This window comes from Schistocerca cancellata, chromosome 11 (assembly GCF_023864275.1).
Source record: "Schistocerca cancellata isolate TAMUIC-IGC-003103 chromosome 11, iqSchCanc2.1, whole genome shotgun sequence".
NCBI lineage: Eukaryota > Metazoa > Arthropoda > Insecta > Orthoptera > Acrididae > Schistocerca > Schistocerca cancellata.
The window spans coordinates 7,462,518-7,483,935 of record NC_064636.1 but is presented as its reverse complement, the minus strand read 5'-3'; positions in this window follow the sequence as shown (position 1 = coordinate 7,483,935).

Below are 21,418 nucleotides of genomic sequence, written 5' to 3'. Positions count from 1 at the left end.
AGTAGAACACTGAAGAAGCATCTAAGTTTATGCAATCGCCCAGTAAGAAGAGCTACATTTCAAGTTTTAGTTATCGATTTATGAATTATTGGGCGGTTTGGTGCCTTGGACCAGACCGAGGACCTTAAGATTTTGCATGAACCGAGGACTGGCAGCCAGGTAACACGAGAAATTGTGTTGTAAAGTGTTAATATGTAGTAAAAACCTAAGAAAATCTCCCGTTTCCGTCATTTACTATCGAATCGACATAACGCCAGATCGTCACTGTGGTCGTTTTTCTCTCTGAAACGGTTACATTTATCGTCTGCAAGCCCTTGTCGCGTGATGCGGTATGCAGACACAGTACAAGCAGCACACTAGAAAACAGAATAAGAATCTACGTTGATGCAATCGGCCAGTAAGAAGAGCTACATTTCAAGTTTTAGTTATCGATTAATGAATTATTGGGCGGTTTGGTGCCTTGGACCAGACCGAGGACCTTAAGATTTTGCATGAACCGAGGACTGGCAGCCAGGTAACACGAGAATATGTGTAAAGTGTTAATATGTAGTAAAAACCTAAGAAAATCTCCCGTTTCCGTCATTTACTATCGAATCGACATAACGCCAGATCGTCACTGTGGTCGTTTTTCTCTCTGAAACGGTTACATTTACCGTCTGCAAGCCCTTGTCGCGTGATGCGGTATGCAGACACAGTACAAGCTGCACACTAGAACACAGAATAAGAATCTACGTTGATGCAATCGGCCAGTAAGAAGAGCTACATTTCAAGTTTTAGTTATCGATTAATGAATTATTGGGCGGTTTGGTGCCTTGGACCAACCGAAGACCTTAAGATTTTGCATGAACCGAGGACTGGCAGCCAGGAAACACGAGAAATTGTGTAAAGTGTTAACATGTAGTAAAAACCTAAGAAAATCTCCCGTTTCCGTCATTTACTATCGAATCGACATAACGCCAGATCGTCACAGTGGTCGTTTTTCTCTCTGAAACGGTTACATTTATCGTCTGCAAGGACTTGTGGCGTGATGCGGTATGCAGACACAGTACAAGCAGCACACTAGAACACAGAATAAGAATCTACGTTGATGCAATCGGCCAGTAAGAAGAGCTACATTTCAAGTTTTAGTCATCGATTAATGAATTATTGGGCGGTTTGGTGCCTTGGACCAGACCGAGGACCTTAAGATTTTGCATGAACCGAGGACTGGCAGCCAGGTAACACGAGAAATTGTGTAAAGTGTTAATATGTAGTAAAAACCTAAGAAAATCTCCCGTTTCCGTCATTTACTATCGAATCGACATAACGCCAGATCGTCACAGTGGTCGCTTTTCTCTCTGAAACGGTTACATTTATCGTCTGCAAGCCCTTGTCGCGTGATGCGGTATGCAGACACAGTACAAGCAGGACACTAGAACACAGAATTAGAATCTACGTTGATGGAATCGGCCAGTAAGAAGAGCTACATTTCAAGTTTTAGTTATCGATTAATGAATTATTGGGCGGTTTGGTGCCTTGGACCAGACCGAGGACCTTAAGATTTTGCATGAACCGAGGACTGGCAGCCAGGTAACACGAGAAATTGTGTAAAGTGTTAATATGTAGTAAAAACCTAAGAAAATCTCCCGTTTCCGTCATTTACTATCGAATCGACATAACGCCAGATCGTCACAGTGGTCGCTTTTCTCTCTGAAACGGTTACATTTATCGTCTGCAAGCCCTTGTCGCGTGATGCGGTATGCAGACACAGTACAAGCAGCACACTAGAACACAGAATAAGAATCTACGTTGATGCAATCGGCCAAAATGAAGAGCCACACTTCAAATTTTAGTTATCGAAAATTGAATTATTGGCCGGTTTAATGCCTTTGACATGACCGAGGACCTTAAGATTTTGCATGAACCGAGGACTGGCAGCCAGGTAACACGAGAAATTGTGTAAAGTGTTAATATGTAGTAAAAACCTAAGAAAATCTCCCGTTTCCGTCATTTACTATCGAATCGACATAACGCCAGATCGTCACAGTGGTCGTTTTTCTCTCTGAAACGGTTACATTTATCGTCTGCAAGGACTTGTGGCGTGATGCGGTATGCAGACACAGTACAAGCAGCACACTAGAACACAGAATAAGAATCTACGTTGATGCAATCGGCCAGTAAGAAGAGCTACATTTCAAGTTTTAGTCATCGATTAATGAATTATTGGGCGGTTTGGTGCCTTGGACCAGACCGAGGACCTTTAGTTTTGCATGAACCGAGGACTGGCAGCCACGTAACACGAGAAAATGTGGAAAGTGTTAATATGTAGTAAAAACCCAAGAAAATCTCCCGTTTCCGTCATTTACTATCGAATCGACATAACGCCAGATCGTCACAGTGGTCGCTTTTCTCTCTGAAACGGTTACAGTTATCGTCTGCAAGCCCTCGTCGCGTGATGCGGTATGCAGAGACACTACAAGCGGCATAGTAGAACACTGAAGAAGCATCTAAGTTTATGCAATCGCCCAGTAAGAAGAGCTACATTTCAAGTTTTAGTTATCGATTTATGAATTATTGGGCGGTTTGGTGCCTTGGACCAGACCGAGGACCTTAAGATTTTGCATGAACCGAGGACTGGCAGCCAGGTAACACGAGAAATTGTGTTGTAAAGTGTTAATATGTAGTAAAAACCTAAGAAAATCTCCCGTTTCCGTCGTTTACTATCGAATCGACATAACGCCAGATCGTCACTGTGGTCGTTTTTCTCTCTGAAACGGTTACATTTATCGTCTGCAAGCCCTTGTCGCGTGATGCGGTATGCAGACACAGTACAAGCAGCACACTAGAACACAGAAAAAGAATCTACGTTGATGCAATCGGCCAGTAAGAAGAGCTACATTTCAAGTTTTAGTTATCGATTAATGAATTATTGGGCGGTTTGGTGCCTTGGACCAGACCGAGGACCTTAAGATTTTGCAAGAACCGAGGACTGGCAGCCAGGTAACACGAGAAATTGTGTAAAGTGTTAATATGTAGTAAAAACCTAAGAAAATCTCCCGTTTCCGTCATTTACTATCGAATCGACATAACGCCAGATCGTCACAGTGGTCGCTTTTCTCTCTGAAACGGTTACATTTATCGTCTGCAAGCCCTTGTCGCGTGATGCGGTATGCAGACACAGTACAAGCAGCACACTAGAACACAGAATAAGAATCTACGTTGATGCAATCGGCCAGGAAGAAGAGCTACATTTCAAGTTTTAGTTATCGATTAATGAATTATTGGGCGGTTTGGTGCCTTGGACCAGACCGAGGACCTTAAGATTTTGCATGAACCGAGGACTGGCAGCCAGGTATCACGAGAAATTGTGTAAAGTGTTAATATGTAGTAAAAACCTAAGAAAATCTCCCGTTTCCGTCATTTACTATCGAATCGACATAACGCCAGATCGTCACAGTGGTCGCTTTTCTCTCTGAAACGGTTACATTTATCGTCTGCAAGCCCTTGTCGCGTGATGCGGTATGCAGACACAGTACAAGCAGCACACTAGAACACAGAATAAGAATCTACGTTGATGCAATCGGCCAGTAAGAAGAGCTACATTTCAAGTTTTAGTTATCGATTAATGAATTATTGGGTGGTTTGGTGCCTTGGACCAGACCGAGGACCTTAAGATTTTGCATGAACCGAGGACTGGCAGCCAGGTAACACGAGAAATTGTGTAAAGTGTTAATATGAAGTAAAAACCTAAGAAAATCTCCCGTTTCCGTCATTTACTATCGAATCGACATAACGCCAGATCGTCACAGTGGTCGTTTTTCTCTCTGAAACGGTTACATTTATCGTCTGCAAGGACTTGTGGCGTGATGCGGTATGCAGGCACAGTACAAGCAGCACACTAGAACACAGAATAAGAATCTACGTTGATGCAATCGGCCAGTAAGAAGAGCTACATTTCAAGTTTTAGTCATCGATTAATGAATTATTGGGCGGTTTGGTGCCTTGGACCAGACCGAGGACCTTAAGATTTTGCATGAACCGAGGACTGGCAGCCAGGTAACACGAGAAATTGTGTAAAGTGTTAATATGTAGTAAAAACCTAAGAAAATCTCCCGTTTCCGTCATTTACTATCGAATCGACTTAACGCCAGATCGTCACAGTGGTCGCGTTTCTCTCTGAAACGGTTACATTTATCGTCTGCAAGCCCTTGTCGCGTGATGCGGTATGCAGACACAGTACAAGCAGGACACTAGAACACAGAATAAGAATCTACGTTGATGGAATCGGCCAGTAAGAAGAGCTACATTTCAATTTTTAGTTATCGATTAATGAATTATTGGGCGGTTTGGTGCCTTGGACCAGACCGAGGACCTTAAGATTTTGCATGAACCGAGGACTGGCAGCCAGGTAACACGAGAAATTGTGTAAAGTGTTAATATGTAGTAAAAACCTAAGAAAATCTCCCGTTTCCGTCATTTACTATCGAATCGACATAACGCCAGATCGTCACAGTGGTCGCTTTTCTCTCTGAAACGGTTACATTTATCGTCTGCAAGCCCTTGTCGCGTGATGCGGTATGCAGGCACAGTACAAGCAGCACACTAGAAAACAGAATAAGAATCTACGTTGATGCAATCGGCCAGTAAGAAGAGCTACATTTCAAGTTTTAGTTATCGATTAATGAATTATTGGGCGGTTTGGTGCCTTGGACCAGACCGAGGACTTTAAGATTTTGCATGAACCGAGGACTGGCAGCCAGGTAACACGAGAAATAGTGTAATGTGTTAATATGTCGTAAAAACCTAAGAAAATCTCCCGTTTCCGTCATTTACTATCGAATCGACATAACGCCAGATCGTCACAGTGGTCGCTTTTCTCTCTGAAACGGTTACATTTATCGTCTGCAAGCCCTTGTCGCGTGATGCGGTATGCAGACACAGTACAAGCAGCACACTAGAACACAGAATAAGAATCTACGTTGATGCAATCGGCCAAAAAGAAGAGCTACACTTCAAATTTTAGTTATCGAAAATTGAATTATTGGCCGGTTTAATGCCTTTGACATGACCGAGGACCTTAAGATTTTGCATGAGCCGAGGACTGGCAGCCAGGTAACACGAGAAATTGTTTTAAGTGTTAATATGTAGTAAAAACCTAAGAAAATCTCCCGTTTCCGTCATTTACTATCGAATCGACATAACGCCAGATCGTCACAGTGGTCGCTTTTCTCTCAGAAACGGTTACATTTATCGTCTGCAAGCCCTTGTCGCGTGATGCGGTATGCAGAGTCACTACAAGCGGCATAGTAGAACACTGAAGAAGCATCTAAGTTTATGCAATCGCCCAGTAAGAAGAGCTACATTTCAAGTTTTAGTTATCGATTAATGAATTATTGTGCGGTTTGGTGCCTTGGACCAGACCGAGGACCTTAAGATTTTGCATGAACCGAGGACTGGCAGCCAGGTAACACGAGAAATTGTGTAAAGTGTTAATATGTAGTAAAAACCTAAGAAAATCTCCCGTTTCCGTCATTTACTATCGAATCGACATAACGCCAGATCGTCACAGTGGTCGCTTTTCTCTCTGAAACGGTTACATTTATCGTCTGCAAGCCCTTGTCGCGTGATGCGGTATGCAGACACAGTACAAGCAGCACACTAGAACACAGAATAAGAATCTACGTTGATGCAATCGGCCAGTAAGAAGAGGTACATTTCAAGTTTTAGTTATCGATTAATGAATTATTGGGCGGTTTGGTGCCTTGGACCAGACCGAGGACCTTAAGATTTTGCATGAACCGAGGACTGGCAGCCAGGTAACACGAGAAATTGTGTAAAGTGTTAATATGTAGTAAAAACCTAAGAAAATCTCCCGTTTCCGTCATTTACTATCGAATCGACATAACGCCAGATCGTCACAGTGGTCGCTTTTCTCTCTGAAACGGTTACATTTATCGTCTGCAAGCCCTTGTCGCGTGATGCGGTATGCAGACACAGTACAAGCAGCACACTAGAACACAGAATAAGAATCTACGTTGATGCAATCGGCCAGTAAGAAGAGCTACATTTCAAGTTTTAGTTATCGATTAATGAGTTATTGGGCGGTTTGGTGCCTTGGACCAGACCGAGGACCTTAAGATTTTGCATGAACCGAGGACTGGCAGCCAGGTAACACGAGAAATTGTGTAAAGTGTTAATATGTAGTAAAAACCTAAGAAAATCTCCCGTTTCCGTCATTTACTATCGAATCGACATAACGCCAGATCGTCACAGTGGTCGCTTTTCTCTCTGAAACGGTTACATTTATCGTCTGCAAGCCCTTGTCGCGTGATGCGGTATGCAGACACAGTACAAGCAGCACACTAGAACACAGAATAAGAATCTACGTTGATGCAATCGGCCAGTAAGAAGAGGTACATTTCAAGTTTTAGTTATCGATTAATGAATTATTGGGCGGTTTGGTGCCTTGGACCAGACCGAGGACCTTAAGATTTTGCGTGAACCGAGGAATGGCAGCCACGTAACACGAGAAATTGTGGAAAGTGTTAATATGTAGTAAAAACCCAAGAAAATCTCCCGTTTCCGTCATTTACTATCGAATCGACATAACGCCAGATCGTCACAGTGGTCGCTTTTCTCTCTGAAACGGTTACATTTATCGTCTGCAAGCCCTTGTTGCGTGATGCGGTATGCAGACACAGTACAAGCAGAACACTAGAACACAGAATAAGAATCTACGTTGCTGCAATCGGCCAGGAAGAAGAGCTAAATTTCAAGTTTTAGTTATTGATTAATGAATTATTGGGCGGTTTGGTGCCTTGGACCAGACCGAGGACCTTAAGATTTTGCATGAACCGAGGACTGGCAGCCAGGTAAGACGAGAAATTGTGTAAAGTGTTAATATGTAGTAAAAACCTAAGTAAATCTCCCGTTTCCGTCATTTACTATCGAATCGACATAACGCCAGAACGTCACAATGGTCGCTTTTCTCTCTGAAACGGTTACATTTATCGTCTGCAAGCCCTTGTCGCGTGATGCGGTATGCAGAGTCACTACAAGCGGCATAGTAGAACACTGAAGAAGCATATAACTTTATGCAATCGCCCAGTAAGAAGAGCTACATTTCAAGTTTTAGTTATCGATTAATGAATTATTGGGCGGTTTAGTGCCTTGGACCAGACCGAGGACCTTAAGATTTTGCGTGAACCGAGGAATGGCAGCCACGTAACACGAGAAAATGTGGAAAGTGTTAATATGTAGTAAAAACCCAAGAAAATCTCCCGTTTCCGTCATTTACTATCGAATCGACATAACGCCAGATCGTCACAGTGGTCGCTTTTCTCTCTGAAACAGTTACATTTATCGTCTGCAAGCCCTTGTCGCGTGATGCGGTATGCAGACACAGTACAAGCAGCACACTAGAACACAGAATAAGAATCTACGTTGATGCAATCGGCCAGGAAGAAGAGCTACATTTCAAGTTTTAGTTATCGATTAATGAATTATTGGGCGGTTTGGTGCCTTGGACCAGACCGAGGACCTTAAGATTTTGCATGAACTGAGGACTGGCAGCCAGGTAACACGAGAAATTGTGTAAAGTGTTAATATGTAGTAAAAACCCAAGAAAATCTCCCGTTTCCGTCATTTACTATCGAATCGACATAACGCCAGATCGTCACAGTGGTCGCTTTTCTCTCTGAAACAGTTACATTTATCGTCTGCAAGCCCTTGTCGCGTGATGCGGTATGCAGAGTCACTACAAGCGGCATAGTAGAACACTGAAGAAGCATCTAAGTTTATGCAATCGCCCAGTAAGGAGAGCTACATTTCAAGTTTTAGTTATCGATTAGTGAATTATTGTGCGGTTTGGTGCCTTGGACCAGACCGAGGACCTTAAGATTTTGCATGAACCGAGGACTGGCAGCCAGGTAACACGAGAAATTGTGTAAAGTGTTAATATGTAGTAAAAACCTAAGAAAATCTCCCGTTTCCGTCATTTACTATCGAATCGACATAACGCCAGATCGTCACATTGGTCGCTTTTCTCTCTGAAACGGTTACATTTATCGTCTGCAAGCCCTTGTCGCGTGATGCGGTATGCAGACTCACTACAAGCGGCATAGTAGAACACTGAAGAAGCATCTAAGTTTATGCAATCGCCCAGTAAGAAGAGCTGCAATTCAAGTTTTAGTTATCGATTAATGAATTATTGGGCGGTTTGGTGCCTTGGACCAGACCGAGGACCTTAAGATTTTGCATGAACCGAGGTCTGGCAGCCAGGTAACACGAGAAATTGTGTAAAGTGTTAATATGTAGTAAAAACCTAAGAAAATCTCCCGTTTCCGTCATTTACTATCGAATCGACATAACGCCAGATCGTCACATTGGTCGCTTTTCTCTCTGAAACGGTTACATTTATAGTCTGCAAGCCCTTGTCGCGTGATGCGGTATGCAGACACAGTACAAGCAGCACACTAGAACACAGAATAAGAATCTACGTTGATGCAATCGGCCAGGAAGAAGAGCTACATTTCAAGTTTTAGTTATCGATTAATGAATTATTGGGCGGTTTGGTGCCTTGGACCAGACCGAGGACCTTAAGATTTTCATGAACCGAGGACTGGCAGCCAGGTAACACGAGAAATTGTGTAAAGTGTTAATATGTAGTAAAAACCCAAGAAAATCTCCCTTTTCCGTCATTTACTATCGAATCGACATAACGCCAGATCGTCACAGTGGCCGCTTTTCTCTCTGAAACGGTTACATTTATCGTCTGCAAGCCCTTGTCGCGTGATGCGGTATGCAGACACAGTACAAGCAGCACACTAGAACACAGAATAAGAATCTACGTTGATGCAATCGGCCAGTAAGAAGAGCTACATTTCAAGTTTTAGTTATCGATTAATGAATTATTGGGCGGTTTGGTGCCTTGGACCAGACCGAAGAACTTAAGATTTTGCATTAACCGAGGACTGGCAGCCAGGTAACACGAGAAATTGTGTAAAGTGTTAATATGTAGTAAAAACCCAAGAAAATCTCCCGTTTCCGTCATTTACTATCGAATCGACATAACGCCAGATCGTCACAGTGGTCGCTTTTCTCTCTGAAACGGTTACATTTATCGTCTGCAAGCCCTTGTCGCGTGATGCGGTATGCAGACACAGTACAAGCAGCACACTAGAACACAGAATAAGAATCTACGTTGATGCAATCGGCCAGTAAGAAGAGCTACATTTCAAGTTTTAGTTATCCATTAATGAATTATTGGGCGGTTTGGTGCCTTGGACCAGACCGAGGACCTTAAGATTTTGCATGATCCGAGGACTGGCAGCCAGGTAACACGTGAAATTGTGTAAAGTGTTAATATGTAGTAAAAACCTAAGAAAATCTCCCGTTTCCGTCATTTACTATCGAATCGACATAACGCCAGATCGTCACAGTGGTCGCTTTTCTCTCTGAAACGGTTACATTTATCGTCTGCAAGCCCTTGTCGCGTGATGCGGTATGCAGACACAGTACAAGCAGCACACTAGAACACAGAATAAGAATCTACGTTGATGCAATCGGCCAAAAAGAAGAGCTACACTTCAAATTTTAGTTATCGAAAATTGAATTATTGGCCGGTTTAATGCTTTTGACATGACCGAGGACCTTAAGATTTTGCATGAACCGAGGACTGGCAGCCAGGTAACACGAGAAATTGTGTAAAGTGTTAATATGTAGTAAAAACCTAAGAAAATCTCCCGTTTCCGTCATTTACTATCGAATCGACATAACGCCAGATCGTCACAGTGGTCGCTTTTCTCTCTGAAACGGTTACATTTATCGTCTGCAAGCCCTTGTCGCGTGATGCGGTATGCAGAGTCACTACAAGCGGCATAGTAGAACACTGAAGAAGCATATAACTTTATGCAATCGCCCAGTAAGAAGAGCTACATTTCAAGTTTTAGTTATCGATTAATGAATTATTGGGCGGTTTGGTGCCTTGGACCAGACCTAGGACCCTAAGATTTTGCATGAACAGAGGACTGGCAGCCAGGTAACACGAGAAATTGTGTAAAGTGTTAATATGTAGTAAAAACCTAAGAAAATCTCCCGTTTCCGTCATTTACTATCGAATCGACATAACGCCAGATCGTCACAGTGGTCGCTTTTCTCTCTGAAACGGTTACATTTATCGTCTGCAAGCCCTTGTCGCGTGATGCGGTATGCAGACACAGTACAAGCAGCACACTAGAACACAGAATAAGAATCTACGTTGATGCAATCGGCCAGTAAGAAGAGCTACATTTCAAGTTTTAGTTATCGATTAATGAATTATTGGGCGGTTTGGTGCCTTGGACCAGACCGAGGACCTTAAGATTTTGCATGAACCGAGGACTGGCAGCCAGGTAACACGAGAAATTGTGTAAAGTGTTAATATGTAGTAAAAACCTAAGAAAATCTCCCGTTTCCGTCATTTACTATCGAATCGACATAACGCCAGATCGTCACAGTGGTCGCTTTTCTCTCTGAAACGGTTACATTTATCGTCTGCAAGCCCTTGTCGCGTGATGCGGTATGCAGACACAGTTCAAGCAGCACACTAGAACACAGAATAAGAATCTACGTTGATGCAATCGGCCAGTAAGAAGAGCTACATTTCAAGTTTTAGTTATCGATTAATGAAATATTGGGCGGTTTGGTGCCTTGGACCAGACCGAGGACCTTAAGATTTTGCATGAACCGAGGACTGGCAGCCAGGTAACACGAGAAATTGTGTAAAGTGTTAATATGTAGTAAAAACCTAAGAAAATCTCCAGTTTCCGTCATTTACTATCGAATCGACATAACGCCAGATCGTCACAGTGGTCGCTTTTCTCTCTGAGACGGTTACATTTATCGTCTGCAAGCCCTTGTCGTGTGATGCGGTATGCCGAGTCACTACAAGCGGCATAGTAGAACACTGAAGAAGCATCTAAGTTTATGCAATCGCCCAGTAAGAAGAGCTGCAGTTCAAGTTTTAGTTATCGATTAATGAATTATTGGGCGGTTTGGTGCCTTGGACCAGACCGAGGACCTTAAGATTTTGCATGAACCGAGGACTGGCAGCCAGGTAACACGAGAAATTGTGTAGAGTGTTAATATGTAGTAAAAACCTAAGAAAATCTCCCGTTTCCGTCATTTACTATCGAATCGACATAACGCCAGAACGTCACATTGGTCGCTTTTCTCTCTGAAACGGTTACATTTATCGTCTGCAAGCCCTTGTCGCGTGATGCGGTATGCAGAGTCACTACAAGCGGCATAGTAGAACACTGAAGAAGCATCTAAGTTTATGCAATCGCCCAGTAAGAAGAGCTACATTTCAAGTTTTAGTTATCGATTAATGAATTATTGGGCGGTTTGGTGCCTTGGACCAGACCGAGGACCTTAAGATTTTGCATGAACCGAGGACTGGCAGCCAGGTAACACGAGAAATTGTGTAAAGTGTTAATATGTAGTAAAAACCCAAGAAAATCTCCCGTTTCCGTCATTTACTATCGAATCGACATAACGCCAGATCGTCACAGTGGTCGCTTTTCTCTCTGAAACGGTTACATTTATCGTCTGCAAGCCCTTGTCGCGTGATGCGGTATGCAGACACAGTACAAGCAGCACACTAGAACACAGACTAAGAATCTACGTTGATGCAATCGGCCAGGAAGAAGAGCTACATTTCAAGTTTTAGTTATCGATTAATGAATTATTGGGCGGTTTGGTGCCTTGGACCAGACCGAGGACCTTAAGATTTTGCATGAACCGAGGACTGGCAGCCAGGTAACACGAGAAATTGTGTAAAGAGTTAATATGTAGTAAAAACTTAAGAACATCTCCCGTTTCCGTCATTTACTATCGAATCGACATAACGCCAAATCGTCACAGTGGTCGCTTTTCTCTCTGAAACGGTTACATTTATCGTCTGCAAGCCCTTGTCGCGTGATGCGGTATGCAGACACAGTACAAGCAGCACACTAGAACACAGAATAAGAATCTACGTTGATGCAATCGGCCAGTAAGAAGAGCTACATTTCAAGTTTTAGTTATCGATTAATGAATTATTGGGCGGTTTGGTGCCTTGGCCCTGACCGAGGACCTTAAGATTTTGCATGATCCGAGGACTGGCAGCCAGGTAACACGAGAAATTGTGTAAAGTGTTAATATGTAGTAAAAACCTAAGAAAATCTCCCGTTTCCGTCATTTACTATCGAATCGAAATAACGCCAGATCGTCACAGTGGTCGCTTTTCTCTCTGAAACGGTTACATTTATCGTCTGCAAGCCCTTGTCGCGTGATGCGGTATGCCGAGTCACTACAAGCGGCATAGTAGAACACTGAAGAAGCATCTAAGTTTATGCAATCGCCCAGTAAGAAGAGCTGCAGTTCAAGTTTTAGTTATCGATTAATGAATTATTGGGCGGTTTGGTGCCTTGGACCAGACCGAGGACCTTAAGATTTTGCATGAACCGAGGACTGGCAGCCAGGTAACACGAGAAATTGTGTAAAGTGTTAATATGTAGTAAAAACCTAAGAAAATCTCCCGTTTCCGTAATTTAATATCGAATCGACATAACGCCAGATCGTCACATTGGTCGCTTTTCTCTCTGAAACGGTTACATTTATCGTCTGCAAGCCCTTGTCGCGTGATGCGGTATGCAGACTCACTACAAGCGGCATAGTAGAACACTGAAGAAGCATCTAAGTTTATGCAATCGCCCAGTAAGAAGAGCTACATTTCAAGTTTTAGTTATCGATTAATGAATTATTGGGCGGTTTGGTGCCTTGGACCAGACCGAGGACCTTAAGATTTTGCATGAACCGAGGACTGGCAGCCAGGTAACACGAGAAATTGTGTAAAGTGTTAATATGTAGTAAAAACCCAAGAAAATCTCCCGTTTCCGTCATTTACTATCGAATCGACATAACGCCAGATCGTCACAGTGGTCGCTTTTCTCTCTGAAACGGTTACATTTATCGTCTGCAAGCCCTTGTCGCGTGATGCGGTATGCAGACACAGTACAAGCAGCACACTAGAACACAGAATAAGAATCTACGTTGATGCAATCGGCCAGGAAGAAGAGCTACATTTCAAGTTTTAGTTATCGATTAATGAATTATTGGGCGGTTTGGTTCCTTGGACCAGACCGAGGACCTTAAAATTTTGCATGAACCGAGGACTGGCAGCCAGGTAACACGAGAAATTGTGTAAAGTGTTAATATGTAGTAAAAACCTAAGAAAATCTCCCGTTTCCGTCATTTACTATCGAATCGACATAACGCCAGATCGTCACAGTGGTCGCTTTTCTCTCTGAAACGGTTACATTTATCGTCTGCAAGCCCTTGTCGCGTGATGCGGTATGCAGACACAGTACAAGCAGCACACTATAACACAGAATAAGAATCTACGTTGATGCAATCGGCCAGTAAGAAGAGCTACATTTCAAGTTTTAGTTATCGATTAATGAATTATTGGGCGGTTTGGTGCCTTGGACCTGACCGAGGACCTTAAGATTTTGCATGAACCGAGGACTGGCAGCCAGGTAACACGAGAAATTGTGTAAAGTGTTAATATGTAGTAAAAACCTAAGAAAATCTCCCGTTTTCCGTCATTTACTATCGAATCGACATAACGCCAGATCGTCACAGTGGTCGCTTTTCTCTCTGAAACGGTTACATTTATCGTCTGCAAGCCCTTGTCGCGTGATGCGGTATGCCGAGTCACTACAAGCGGCATAGTAGAACACTGAAGAAGCATCTAAGTTTATGCAATCGCCCAGTAAGATGAGCTGCAGTTCAAGTTTTAGTTATCGATTAATGAATTATTGGGCGGTTTGGTGCCTTGGAACAGACCGAGGACCTTAAGATTTTGCATGAACCGAGGACTGGCAGCCAGGTAACACGAGAAATTGTGTAAAGTGTTAATATGTAGTAAAAACCTAAGAAAATCTCCCGTTTCCGTCATTTACTATCGAATCGACATAACGCCAGATCGTCACAGTGGTCGCTTTTCTCTCTGAAACGGTTACATTTATCGTCTGCAAGCCCTTGTCGCGTGATGCGGTATGCAGACACAGTACAAGCAGCACACTAGAACACAGAATAAGAATCTACGTTGATGCAATCGGCCAGTAAGAAGAGCTATATTTCAAGTTTTAGTTATCGATTAATGAATTATTGGGCGGTTTGGTGCCTTGGACCAGACCGAGGACCTTAAGATTTTGCATGAACCGAGGACTGGCAGCCAGGTAACACGAGAAATTGTGTAGAGTGTTAATATGTAGTAAAAACCTAAGAAAATCTCCCGTTTCCTTCATTTACTATCGAATCGACATAACGCCAGAACGTCACATTGGTCGCTTTTCTCTCTGAAACGGTTACATTTATCGTCTGCAAGCCCTTGTCGCGTGATGCGGTATGCAGAGTCACTACAAGCGGCATAGTAGAACACTGAAGAAGCATCTAAGTTTATGCAATCGCCCAGTAAGAAGAGCTACATTTCAAGTTTTAGTTATCGATTAATGAATTATTGGGCGGTTTGGTGCCTTGGACCAGACCGAGGACCTTAAGATTTTGCATGAACCGAGGACTGGCAGCCAGGTAACACGAGAAATTGTGTAAAGTGTTAATATGTAGTAAAAACCCAAGAAAATCTCCCGTTTCCGTCATTTACTATCGAATCGACATAACGCCAGATCGTCACAGTGGTCGCTTTTCTCTCTGGAACGGTTACATTTATCGTCTGCAAGCCCTTGTCGCGTGATGCGGTATGCAGACACAGTACAAGCAGCACACTAGAACACAGAATAAGAATCTACGTTGATGCAATCGGCCAGGAAGAAGAGCTACATTTCAAGTTTTAGTTATCGATTAATGAATTATTGGGCGGTTTGGTGCCTTGGACCAGACCGAGGACCTTAAGATTTTGCATGAACCGAGGACTGGCAGCCAGGTAACACGAGAAATTGTGTAAAGTGTTAATATGTAGTAAAAACCCAAGAAAATCTCCCTTTTCCGTCATTTACTATCGAATCGACATAACGCCAGATCGTCACAGTGGCCGCTTTTCTCTCTGAAACGGTTACATTTATCGTCTGCAAGCCCTTGTCGCGTGATGCGGTATGCAGACACAGTACAAGCAGCACACTAGAACACAGAATAAGAATCTACGTTGATGCAATCGGCCAAAAAGAAGAGCTACACTTCAAATTTTAGTTATCGAAAATTGAATTATTGGCCGGTTTAATGCTTTTGACATGACCGAGGACCTTAAGATTTTGCATGAACCGAGGACTGGCAGCCAGGTAACACGAGAAATTGTGTAAAGTGTTAATATGTAGTAAAAACCTAAGAAAATCTCCCGTTTCCGTCATTTACTATCGAATCGACATAACGCCAGATCGTCACAGTGGTCGCTTTTCTCTCTGAAACGGTTACATTTATCGTCTGCAAGCCCTTGTCGCGTGATGCGGTATGCAGACACAGTACAAGCAGCACACTAGAACACAGAATAAGAATCTACGTTGATGCAATCGGCCAGTAAGAAGAGCTATATTTCAAGTTTTAGTTATCGATTAATGCATTATTGGGCGGTTTGGTGCCTTGGACCAGACCTAGGACCCTAAGATTTTGCATGAACAGAGGACTGGCAGCCAGGTAACACGAGAAATTGTGTAAAGTGTTAATATGTAGTAAAAACCTAAGAAAATCTCCCGTTTCCGTCATTTACTATCGAATCGACATAACGCCAGATCGTCACAGTGGTCGCTTTTCTCTCTGAAACGGTTACATTTATCGTCTGCAAGCCCTTGTCGCGTGATGCGGTATGCAGACACAGTACAAGCAGCACACTAGAACACAGAATAAGAATCTACGTTGATGCAATCGGCCAGTAAGAAGAGCTACATTTCAAGTTTTAGTTATCGATTAATGAATTATTGGGCGGTTTGGTGCCTTGGACCAGACCGAGGACCTTAAGATTTTGCATGAACCGAGGACTGGCAGCCAGGTAACACGAGAAATTGTGTAAAGTGTTAATATGTAGTAAAAACCTAAGAAAATCTCCCGTTTCCGTCATTTACTATCGAATCGACATAACGCCAGATCGTCACAGTGGTCGCTTTTCTCTCTGAAACGGTTACATTTATCGTCTGCAAGCCCTTGTCGCGTGATGCGGTATGCAGACACAGTTCAAGCAGCACACTAGAACACAGAATAAGAATCTACGTTGATGCAATCGGCCAGTAAGAAGAGCTACATTTCAAGTTTTAGTTATCGATTAATGAAATATTGGGCGGTTTGGTGCCTTGGACCAGACCGAGGACCTTAAGATTTTGCATGAACCGAGGACTGGCAGCCAGGTAACACGAGAAATTGTGTAAAGTGTTAATATGTAGTAAAAACCTAAGAAAATCTCCAGTTTCCGTCATTTACTATCGAATCGACATAACGCCAGATCGTCACAGTGGTCGCTTTTCTCTCTGAGACGGTTACATTTATCGTCTGCAAGCCCTTGTCGTGTGATGCGGTATGCCGAGTCACTACAAGCGGCATAGTAGAACACTGAAGAAGCATCTAAGTTTATGCAATCGCCCAGTAAGAAGAGCTGCAGTTCAAGTTTTAGTTATCGATTAATGAATTATTGGGCGGTTTGGTGCCTTGGACCAGACCGAGGACCTTAAGATTTTGCATGAACCGAGGTCTGGCAGCCAGGTAACACGAGAAATTGTGTAAAGTGTTAATATGTAGTAAAAACCTAAGAAAATCTCCCGTTTCCGTCATTTACTATCGAATCGACATAACGCCAGATCGTCACATTGGTCGCTTTTCTCTCTGAAACGGTTACATTTATAGTCTGCAAGCCCTTGTCGCGTGATGCGGTATGCAGACACAGTACAAGCAGCACACTAGAACACAGAATAAGAATCTACGTTGATGAAATCGGCCAGGAAGAAGAGCTACATTTCAAGTTTTAGTTATCGATTAATGAATTATTGGGCGGTTTGGTGCCTTGGACCAGACCGAGGACCTTAAGATTTTGCATGAACCGAGGACTGGCAGCCAGGTAACACGAGAAATTGTGTAAAGTGTTAATATGTAGTAAAAACCCAAGAAAATCTCCCTTTTCCGTCATTTACTATCGAATCGACATAACGCCAGATCGTCACAGTGGCCGCTTTTCTCTCTGAAACGGTTACATTTATCGTCTGCAAGCCCTTGTCGCGTGATGCGGTATGCAGACACAGTACAAGCAGCACACTAGAACACAGAATAAGAATCTACGTTGATGCAATCGGCCAGTAAGAAGAGCTACATTTCAAGTTTTAGTTATCGATTAATGAATTATTGGGCGGTTTGGTGCCTTGGACCAGACCGAAGAACTTAAGATTTTGCATTAACCGAGGACTGGCAGCCAGGTAACACGAGAAATTGTGTAAAGTGTTAATATGTAGTAAAAACCCAAGAAAATCTCCCGTTTCCGTCATTTACTATCGAATCGACATAACGCCAGATCGTCACAGTGGTCGCTTTTCTCTCTGAAACGGTTACATTTATCGTCTGCAAGCCCTTGTCGCGTGATGCGGTATGCAGACACAGTACAAGCAGCACACTAGAACACAGAATAAGAATCTACGTTGATGCAATCGGCCAGTAAGAAGAGCTACATTTCAAGTTTTAGTTATCCATTAATGAATTATTGGGCGGTTTGGTGCCTTGGACCAGACCGAGGACCTTAAGATTTTGCATGATCCGAGGACTGGCAGCCAGGTAACACGTGAAATTGTGTAAAGTGTTAATATGTAGTAAAAACCTAAGAAAATCTCCCGTTTCCGTCATTTACTATCGAATCGACATAACGCCAGATCGTCACAGTGGTCGCTTTTCTCTCTGAAACGGTTACATTTATCGTCTGCAAGCCCTTGTCGCGTGATGCGGTATGCAGACACAGTACAAGCAGCACACTAGAACACAGAATAAGAATCTACGTTGATGCAATCGGCCAAAAAGAAGAGCTACACTTCAAATTTTAGTTATCGAAAATTGAATTATTGGCCGGTTTAATGCTTTTGACATGACCGAGGACCTTAAGATTTTGCATGAACCGAGGACTGGCAGCCAGGTAACACGAGAAATTGTGTAAAGTGTTAATATGTAGTAAAAACCTAAGAAAATCTCCCGTTTCCGTCATTTACTATCGAATCGACATAACGCCAGATCGTCACAGTGGTCGCTTTTCTCTCTGAAACGGTTACATTTATCGTCTGCAAGCCCTTGTCGCGTGATGCGGTATGCAGACACAGTACAAGCAGCACACTAGAACACAGAATAAGAATCTACGTTGATGCAATCGGCCAGTAAGAAGAGCTATATTTCAAGTTTTAGTTATCGATTAATGCATTATTGGGCGGTTTGGTGCCTTGGACCAGACCTAGGACCCTAAGATTTTGCATGAACAGAGGACTGGCAGCCAGGTAACACGAGAAATTGTGTAAAGTGTTAATATGTAGTAAAAACCTAAGAAAATCTCCCGTTTCCGTCATTTACTATCGAATCGACATAACGCCAGATCGTCACAGTGGTCGCTTTTCTCTCTGAAACGGTTACATTTATCGTCTGCAAGCCCTTGTCGTGTGATGCGGTATGCCGAGTCACTACAAGCGGCATAGTAGAACACTGAAGAAGCATCTAAGTTTATGCAATCGCCCAGTAAGAAGAGCTGCAGTTCAAGTTTTAGTTATCGATTAATGAATTATTGGGCGGTTTGGTGCCTTGGACCAGACCGAGGACCTTAAGATTTTGCATGAACCGAGGACTGGCAGCCAGGTAACACGAGAAATTGTGTAGAGTGTTAATATGTAGTAAAAACCTAAGAAAATCTCCCGTTTCCGTCATTTACTATCGAATCGACATAACGCCAGAACGTCACATTGGTCGCTTTTCTCTCTGAAACGGTTACATTTATCGTCTGCAAGCCCTTGTCGCGTGATGCGGTATGCAGAGTCACTACAAGCGGCATAGTAGAACACTGAAGAAGCATCTAAGTTTATGCAATCGCCCAGTAAGAAGAGCTACATTTCAAGTTTTAGTTATCGATTAATGAATTATTGGGCGGTTTGGTGCCTTGGACCAGACCGAGGACCTTAAGATTTTGCATGAACCGAGGACTGGCAGCCAGGTAACACGAGAAATTGTGTAAAGTGTTAATATGTAGTAAAAACCCAAGAAAATCTCCCGTTTCCGTCATTTACTATCGAATCGACATAACGCCAGATCGTCACAGTGGTCGCTTTTCTCTCTGAAACGGTTACATTTATCGTCTGCAAGCCCTTGTCGCGTGATGCGGTATGCAGACACAGTACAAGCAGCACACTAGAACACAGAATAAGAATCTACGTTGATGCAATCGGCCAGGAAGAAGAGCTACATTTCAAGTTTTAGTTATCGATTAATGAATTATTGGGCGGTTTGGTGCCTTGGACCAGACCGAGGACCTTAAGATTTTGCATGAACCGAGGACTGGCAGCCAGGTAACACGAGAAATTGTGTAAAGTGTTAATATGTAGTAAAAACCCAAGAAAATCTCCCTTTTCCGTCATTTACTATCGAATCGACATAACGCCAGATCGTCACAGTGGCCGCTTTTCTCTCTGAAACGGTTACATTTATCGTCTGCAAGCCCTTGTCGCGTGATGCGGTATGCAGACACAGTACAAGCAGCACACTAGAACACAGAATAAGAATCTACGTTGATGCAATCGGCCAGTAAGAAGAGCTACATTTCAAGTTTTAGTCATCGATTAATGAATTATTGGGCGGTTTGGTGCCTTGGACCAGACCGAAGAACTTAAGATTTTGCATTAACCGAGGACTGGCAGCCAGGTAACACGAGAAATTGTGTAAAGTGTTAATATGTAGTAAAAACCCAAGAAAATCTCCCGTTTCCGTCATTTACTATCGAATCGACATAACGCCAGATCGTCACAGTGGTCGCTTTTCTCTCTGAAACGGTTACATTTATCGTCTGCAAGCCCTTGTCGCGTGATGCGGTATGCAGACACAGTACAAGCAGCACACTAGAACACAGAATAAGAATCTACGTTGATGCAATCGGCCAGTAAGAAGAGCTACATTTCAAGTTTTAGTTATCCATTAATGAATTATTGGGCGGTTTGGTGCCTTGGACCAGACCGAGGACCTTAAGATTTTGCATGATCCGAGGACTGGCAGCCAGGTAACACGTGAAATTGTGTAAAGTGTTAATATGTAGTAAAAACCTAAGAAAATCTCCCGTTTCCGTCATTTACTATCGAATCGACATAACGCCAGATCGTCACAGTGGTCGCTTTTCTCTCTGAAACGGTTACATTTATCGTCTGCAAGCCCTTGTCGCGTGATGCGGTATGCAGACACAGTACAAGCAGCACACTAGAACACAGAATAAGAATCTACGTTGATGCAATCGGCCAAAAAGAAGAGCTACACTTCAAATTTTAGTTATCGAAAATTGAATTATTGGCCGGTTTAATGCTTTTGACATGACCGAGGACCTTAAGATTTTGCATGAACCGAGGACTGGCAGCCAGGTAACACGAGAAATTGTGTAAAGTGTTAATATGTAGTAAAAACCTAAGAAAATCTCCCGTTTCCGTCATTTACTATCGAATCGACATAACGCCAGATCGTCACAGTGGTCGCTTTTCTCTCTGAAACGGTTACATTTATCGTCTGCAAGCCCTTGTCGCGTGATGCGGTATGCAGACACAGTACAAGCAGCACACTAGAACACAGAATAAGAATCTACGTTGATGCAATCGGCCAGTAAGAAGAGCTATATTTCAAGTTTTAGTTATCGATTAATGCATTATTGGGCGGTTTGGTGCCTTGGACCAGACCTAGGACCCTAAGATTTTGCATGAACAGAGGACTGGCAGCCAGGTAACACGAGAAATTGTGTAAAGTGTTAATATGTAGTAAAAACCTAAGAAAATCTCCCGTTTCCGTCATTTACTATCGAATCGACATAACGCCAGATCGTCACAGTGGTCGCTTTTCTCTCTGAAACGGTTACATTTATCGTCTGCAAGCCCTTGTCGTGTGATGCGGTATGCCGAGTCACTACAAGCGGCATAGTAGAACACTGAAGAAGCATCTAAGTTTATGCAATCGCCCAGTAAGAAGAGCTGCAGTTCAAGTTTTAGTTATCGATTAATGAATTATTGGGCGGTTTGGTGCCTTGGACCAGACCGAGGACCTTAAGATTTTGCATGAACCGAGGACTGGCAGCCAGGTAACACGAGAAATTGTGTAGAGTGTTAATATGTAGTAAAAACCTAAGAAAATCTCCCGTTTCCGTCATTTACTATCGAATCGACATAACGCCAGAACGTCACATTGGTCGCTTTTCTCTCTGAAACGGTTACAT